Below are 7931 nucleotides of genomic sequence, written 5' to 3'. Positions count from 1 at the left end.
AGACTTGATACCCTATGAGAATATATAGGGGACGTAATCCCCCTCAGGAAAAGTCATAGAGGAGGGGAAATAATGGGAAAATGGGGGGGGGGAGGAATGGGAGGATACAAGGGATGGGATAAACATTGAGATGTAACAAGATAAATTAATAAAAAAAAAAAAAAAAAAAAAAAAAAAAAAAAAAAAAAAAAGAAAAATGAAGGTGCAATATACCTAAAATTATAGGACACAACGACAACAGTGCTAATAGGACAGTCCATAGCACTAACTGCCTCCATAATGAAATTGGAGAGATCTCATACTAATAATTCCAAAACACCCTTGAAGTCTCTAGAATAAAAAGAGGCCAACAATGTGAGTATCAGCTTCTGTTTCCATCTAATGCTGAGTAAAGCCTCTCAGAGGACGGCTATTCTAGGCTCCTGTGTGCAACAATAGCACAGAATCATTAATAGTGTCAGGGCTTGGCTCTTTACTGTGGGCATGGGTCTCAGGTTGGATGGACATTCCCTCAGTCTCTGTTCTGTTTTAATCCCTACACATCTTGTAGGTGGTGTAAATTTGGGGTTGACAATTTTTATGTGGGTTGGTGTCCCACTCCCGCCATTAGGAATCATGTCTAACTTCTTCTGTCTTCATGACCCTTGCTACTATCAGTGGAATTGAATCAAAGACCCAGAAATAAACCCACACACCTACAGGCACTTGATTCTTGACAAAGAAGTCAAAACATACAACGGAAAAAAGTCAGCATCTTCAACAAATGGTGCTGGACTAACTGGATGTCTACATATACTAAAATGCAAATAGATCCATTTATCACTCTGCACAAAACTCAAGTTCAAGTGGATCAAAGACCTCAACAGAAAACCACATACTTAAAGTCTAATAGAACAGAAAGTGAGGAATGGCCTTGAAAGCATTGGTACAGGAAGCAACTTCCTGAATAGAACACTAACAGCTCAGTCCCTATGATCAATAATTAATAAATGGGACTCTTGTAACTGAAAAGCTTCTGTGCATCAAAGGACACTGTCAAGAGGATGAAGCAACAGCCTAAAGACTGGAAAAGATCTTCACCAACCCTACCTCTGATAAAGGGCTAAAATTCGAAAAATATAAAGAACTCAAGAAATTAGAAACCAACAAATGAAACAAACCAATCAAAAAGTGAATTCACAACAGAGAACTCTCTAATGGCCTACAAGCACTTAAAAGAAATATCCAGTGTCCTTAGTCATCAGGGAAATGCAAATCAAAGTGACTGAGATTCCATCTTACATCAGTCAGAATGGCTAAGATAAAAAACTCAAGTGACAACATGCGCTGGTGAGGATGTGGAGAAAGGAGAACACTCCTCAATTGCTGATTGGAGTGCAAACTTGTACAAATACTTTGGAAATCAATCCGGAAGTTTTTCACAAAATTGTGAATAGATGTACCTCAAGACACAGCTGTACTGCTCCCAGGAGCGTATACCCAAAAGATGCTCAACAATTCCACAAGGATACCTTCTCAGTTCTTTCACAGATCCTTTATTTGTAATAGCCAGAGACTGGAAACAATCCAGATGCCCCTCAGCCAAAGAATAGATGAAGAAAATGCAACACATTCATATAATAGGATAGTACTCAGGTATTAAAAACAAGGAAAATGAAATTTGTAGACAAATGGGTGGAACTTGAAAAGATAATCAAGAGTGAAGTAACCCAGGCCCAGAAAGACACACAGGGTATGTACTCACTTATAAGTGAATATTATCTATATTGTAATTATATTTGTTATTCACCAATGCCTTTACTGACCAGTAGTCTGAGACTATCCATCTGTAATCCTTTCTTCTACATCTAAAATATATGACTTCTGCTTTTCTCTGAAGTAGCTCTGATTTTTCTTTTGTAAAAATCTTTATCGTTCTGTCAATCTTTAAATGTCACATCAGTGGACATAATATTCTAGGCTAACCTTTCTTCATTAGACAAATCAAAATATGTGTTTATGTCATTTATTTTAGTGTATTTAGACACCACTTTTTTTTCTCTCTCTTTCCTTTAAGTTTACTATCATTTTGTTGCTACATAGTGTCAAGACATTGGAAATAGAATGAAGTTCTTTTATGTTCATCCAAAGTATGTGGGTCCTTTGCATTAGACTAATGGTGTATTTCAACCATTATGGTAAACATTTATTTAAGTAATGCCCCATCATATTGTATGAAAATCCCCTTTTTTGAAATTTCCTGTAAGAATGTTGTCAGTGTGACAAACTTCATGACATAAGCAAGTTAATAGTAAGAAAGCTTTCTTTTCCTGAAAGCATCTGTTCATAGTCACCTTTCTCCATGTCTGAGCAGAACAGAACAGAGCTGCTAGTCCCTCTTATGGTGGACAGGAAGCAGAGAGGCAGGATGTAACTGGAGCACAGCACATTGTCCAAACCTGCACCCACAATGATCTACAATCTTACACTTAGGCCTCTTTATCTATAGAAATGTCTCTTGATTTATATGACTACTTGTTTTTGCTAATTTTTTTAGTTCTACTTTGAATTAGTTCATATATATTTGCTGTTTCTTTATCTTTTAAGCAGTTAATTGTGCTGTTTGACTTACCATCTGGCTTCCCTTGGGTTTCTAGAATTTCTATCTGTGCCTTTTTCAAATCTCTGTCTCCTCTGTCTCTTTGTATCTGTCTCTCTGGCCCCAGGTGTATGTGCCGTGGATGCACGTGCATGTGTGCATGCACAGTAGCATGTCCCTATGTGTATTGGGTGGGCCTAGATATTCTTTAATCATTCCCTGCTGTACGTTTTAGTAATGTGGATACCACCACATTCAGGGTGGTGTTATTTGTTTTGTGCATTGAGTCAGGTCTCATCATATAGCACTTGCAGTCATTGGACTTGTGACCATTTTGAGCTTCTAGGAAATGGGGCTCAAACACTCTTTGAAAACAATAAAATGTGCCTATTTTAAAGTCTGGGGGAAAAGTGTTTTATAATACCAAGAGGGAAATATAGTAATTTCAAATGTCTACCCTTTCACAAATGACGTCATCTGAAACGATGGGGTAGGTTAGCCTCACAGCTGGCTGGGAACTCTGCGTGTTCTCATCTACCTTCTTCCTCCCTCCCCAATGCCACCATTGTCCTGACTTCACTGATTTCGAGGGACAGCAGCATCTGGTACCAACAAATATGTGCATAATATCTTTTGTGTCTACAAATTGAAAAAAAAATGAAGAAGTGTCAGGTTTTAATTAATCATCAAGCTCACTGATTTTCTATTAGGGCATCTGAATACGATTCAGCAGGTTGACTGTTGACTGTCACCGTGACTGCTGGTAGAGTATTATAGTAATGCCATGCTCAACCCCTTGATCCCAGATAGTCAGGGAAAAAAGAGATCTCTCCCTGGTCTAAGGTTAAGACAGAGATATTGACGGCATGTTGTTAAATTTTGGGCAAAATATTTTTCCTTTTGATAAATCACTTAACCTCTGATTTGGTTTATCTAGCTGTAGAGTGGGGTGTTGAAGAGGTTACACAATTAATATTTCTAAAGTACTCTTTAAATGAGAAATGTTGTGCAGGTGTTAATTATCTTGTCATGGTATTATTAATAGTAATTTCAGCAATATATTTGGAAAGAGACCATCGTGACATTTTTTTTCTGTTTTGTAACATAACTGATTATTTTCACAAAACAGCACACATGTTAATATAATATAAATTCCAAAGTTTATAAAACAGCTCCTCTATGATCTCAAAGGTAGTTACTTTACAGTTTTACATTATGCCAAAAGGAAGAAAATTAAGACATATAAGAAAGCATGTAGACCAATGATGCTATACCTAATGGTAGTTGTGTGCCCTGGGGCTCACGTTGTTACTCTTCCAACTGAGAGTGGGAGTTAATGGTTGAATATTATTGCTGTTCAGTAAACAGGTTGGCTCTCCTCAGTCACTCTCACAAACTCTGATTTATTCTTTCAATTCAAATGCTTGTGGGCCTTTTGGGAAGCAATCGCCAACTAACTTTTCTGGGTTGTGCTGGCAGAGAAGAAAAGATGCATGGAGAATGAATGTACCTAGAACAACTGGAACACGTCTTGTTGACATCTTCCTGTCCAGGGCTCGTATTAATCACTTTTCTCATTGTGGTGACCAAATACCTCACAAAAAGCAACTTAAGACGGGATGAGTTTACTTTGAATTACAATTTAGGCAGGAATAATACTATTCATGGTGGGGAAAACCTAGTGGCAGGAAAGGCATGGTGGCGCAGGTGTGACATATGTGGTTATACAATTAATTGCATCTATAGTTGGACAATTACATCTGTAATTGGAAGCAGATGCTGATCAGGAACTGGAATCAAATTGTAACACCTCAAGATCTATTTTTGCTCTTTCTCATCCTGATATTTGATATCTTATCTCTCAGAATGATCTTTCTATTTTTTTGATCGTGCTTTATGACATTGTCTTTGGTTATTTAACTTTGAGTCTGTTTGTCACCATCTCATTCTCTCTGTGAGTCACAGTCACTACTACCCTCATTTCCAGCTGATACCACAGAGCCATGTAACCATTCCTGGCCTGAAGAGCTTTACTGACTATCCAACCAAGGTCTGGAGATCATACATGATTAAATAGTAAGGTTATAAGTCTGAGAAGTAAAAGAATTGAATTGCAGGTCTTTGTTCTAGTTCAGTGGTTCTCAGCCTTTCTAATGCTGCAACCCTTTAATATAGTTTCCCATGTTATGGTGATCCTCAGTCATACAATTATCTTGTTGCTACTTTATAACTTTAATTTTACTACTGTCATGAATTGTAGCAGTAACTATCTGTGTTTTCCAATGGTCTTGGGTGATGCCTGTGAAAAGATCGTTTAACCACCAATTGCTGTTCTAGTTGGAAGCTCTGTTTACAGAGATACAAACAGCTTAGGTGATCGTCAGAGGATGTGACTTATTAGGTGTATGGCCTGGGGCTGGACAATTGATTGTGATGGTAAAATCAGAGCCTACGTGATCCGAGTATGGAAATTCCAGCTTTGTGCATTTACTTCAGATGTAGTTCCATAGTTATTTGTTTACAGGGCCTGGAGCACTACCATTAACAAATAAAATGGCAACCCTGCTTAAGAGAAAATACAAAATGATGAAGACTCTGAGAAGCCAAAAGAATAATAGAGCGGATAAGAACCAGGTATTGCTTGGTGCCAGCTGAGTGCCTTGGAAAGAAAATCTTCCCAAACACAGATTTTTCTGACTTTTCAAAAGGAGAGTAAAAATGCAATTTTATATACCTTCTGTATATTTAAAAAAAATTGAATGGACAATTTTAACTGTAACTATTTTACAATAAAATTGTGATGCAGTAAAATTTCACTAAATTTCAATATCTGCAGCATCAGCTCGAAATGAGGATAACCTGATTATATTTTAGATGTTAGAATTCAATTATATAGATTTTTCAACAGCCAAAAGATTCAAACACACAATTTATAAATAGTATATAATAGCATTATGATTTGTTGCTAATTTTTAATCCAATAATTGGATAATATTTGGAGAATATTAACCCGATCCACTTGGCATTTTAAATTATTTTCTCCTATAGTATTCTTTTAAGGGAAAGCCAAGAGGCTTAACTCTGGGAGACATGGATATATCCATTAGAGCAATAAAATCATCAGAAGCTTTTGACTGTCAAATTATTCATTAAAGTCACTAAGAATTTCTGAGTCTTTCGAGAGACAATATTCTGGAAAGCAAAGCAGTGGGGAGAGAAGATTTTCTAAGTTCCTTAAGCTCCATTAACATCAAAAGCCTGTTTTAATGGAGTCAAGCTTGAGCAGCAAGCTTTATTCTAAGGCCAGTACAGCACTGCAGAGATGCATGATGGGATTCCATTTGCCAAAGTGAGATGCAGAGCTCTGCCCAGATGAAAGAAACACGGATTCTGGCAGAGAAAATTATAGTGTAAGAAAACAGTAACCAGCTCATCGTTTCCCCTAGAAGGCAGTCATCAAGATGATAGGTGAAGAAATAGAGCAGCATGGTGGATGCTGGAAAAGACCCAGTGGCCTCAATATTTGTTACAATGCCCAGGCCAGCAAAACAATTTCCATCCACATATGTGTTAGAGGCCTTGGTGATTACTGCTTATTGTCAATTTGATTGTGTCCAGCATCACCTGAGAAGCATACCCCTGGATAGGTCTTCGAGGGGCCCAACAATTCTAACTGAGGAGGTAAAACCCATCCTAAACGTGAGTTGTTCCATGGTCTGGGGACCTGCTCTGAAGAAAAGGGGGAAAACGGAGAAAGTCTGGTGAACACTGAGATTGGTATTTGTTCCTGGTCAGTTCATATGCTAAGAGCAGCTCTGCACTCCTGCCAGGACACCCACAAGCTGTTGTGCATCCGCGCCTTCCCCACCATGTGTAGCATATCTCTGGAACGATGAGCCAGTGTCCTTTCTCTTTTAAGTTGCTTCTATCTGATGTTCTGTCATAGACACAGTGGGGAAAATAAATTATCATGCCTATGTCTTATATAAACAGAGTTTCTTTGTAGTAAATAGGATATAGTTAGAAGATTAACATTCATGGTGCACAATGTTCAGGGACAAATTACAGTGGCAGTGATTTTAAACTCCTGGGTGCCATATCTACCACACATGTTTTTATTCCCTGCCATATTGGTAGGCTGGAGTAGAAAAGAATGAAGTTATGAATATCTAACTTCTTTACCTGTCAAAAGCGAGAGTTTAACCAATAGGTTGGCTAAAGCCTAGAATATCTGATCCTTGCCACCTGGCCATCTTACATCTTCTGTCCCTCCATCAATAACACCTGTTTTTGTCATTTGAAAAATAAACTATTTTCTTACTCATATTAAAAAAAGGTTAATTATTGACCTTAATCTACCACCAAGAAATTAGAGATAACTTCTTTTATAGTCCTAGCCTAGTTGTCTTTGGTTTGTTGAAATAAACATAATTTATTGTTATTTAATATGATGAATTTTCAACTTTCATTTGTCTATTTTTTTCTAAGAATAATTACATAAAAAGTGAATGAGAGTTGATATTTTTCAGTTGGATGATAGCAGACAACTTTAAATATGACTGACTTCTTTTAGTTCCTTTGTGATTTAATTAAAAATTTATATCAGTTATTTTAAAAGGCTACTGTGAACCATTTTAAGCCAGGTCTCCTACAAGTACGTCAGAGGCATCATATATAAATAATCCTTTTTCTCATAGTACTTACAGATCTGTTAGAAAACTCATTATTATCATGTACAAAAGAGACAAAGCCATGATGCAAACCACTACCTTAAGTAACAGAAGCAAGCCAACTCATGGGTGACTCCACATCTGAAAGACCAGCACTCAGGACTCTGAGGCAGGAGGATTGCCATGAGTGTTAGGCCAGAACATGACTGACTTGTATTCATTCACTTTACCATAAATTTAGCTAGAGGAAGAGAGGGGGAAAGAAGGGGAAGGAGAGAGGGAACAACAGACAGACAGACAGACAGACAGACACACACACACACAGTTGGCTAAAAAATACTGATTTTATACTACATGTACAGTAATGACTCACACAGTAGTAACAAAAGATCAAGAAGTTTCTGTTGTTATCTCTTCTTCATGTTAATTGTGTCATGATAACTATGTTTACCTGGCTTTAGCTAAGTGCAGTGTTAGGCTGAAGTGAGAAATGTAAAATATTAGATATATTTGATTGAAGTGGTTCTTACAATTTAAGAGAGTGTCATGATATGCAAAGTAATGAATCAGTGAGCAAACTATTTTGATAAAAGATTCACAGAAAAGAAAATTGGAGTAGCTAAGGGATTAAAGAAGAACTCAGAAACATTTGCAGTCTAAGCATATGGTGCTGTATTGCTCTG

This window comes from Acomys russatus, chromosome 23, assembly GCF_903995435.1.
Source record: "Acomys russatus chromosome 23, mAcoRus1.1, whole genome shotgun sequence".
NCBI classification, from domain to species: Eukaryota; Metazoa; Chordata; class Mammalia; order Rodentia; family Muridae; genus Acomys; species Acomys russatus.
The sequence above is the reverse complement of the archived record's forward strand: the minus strand, read 5'-3'. Positions refer to the sequence as shown.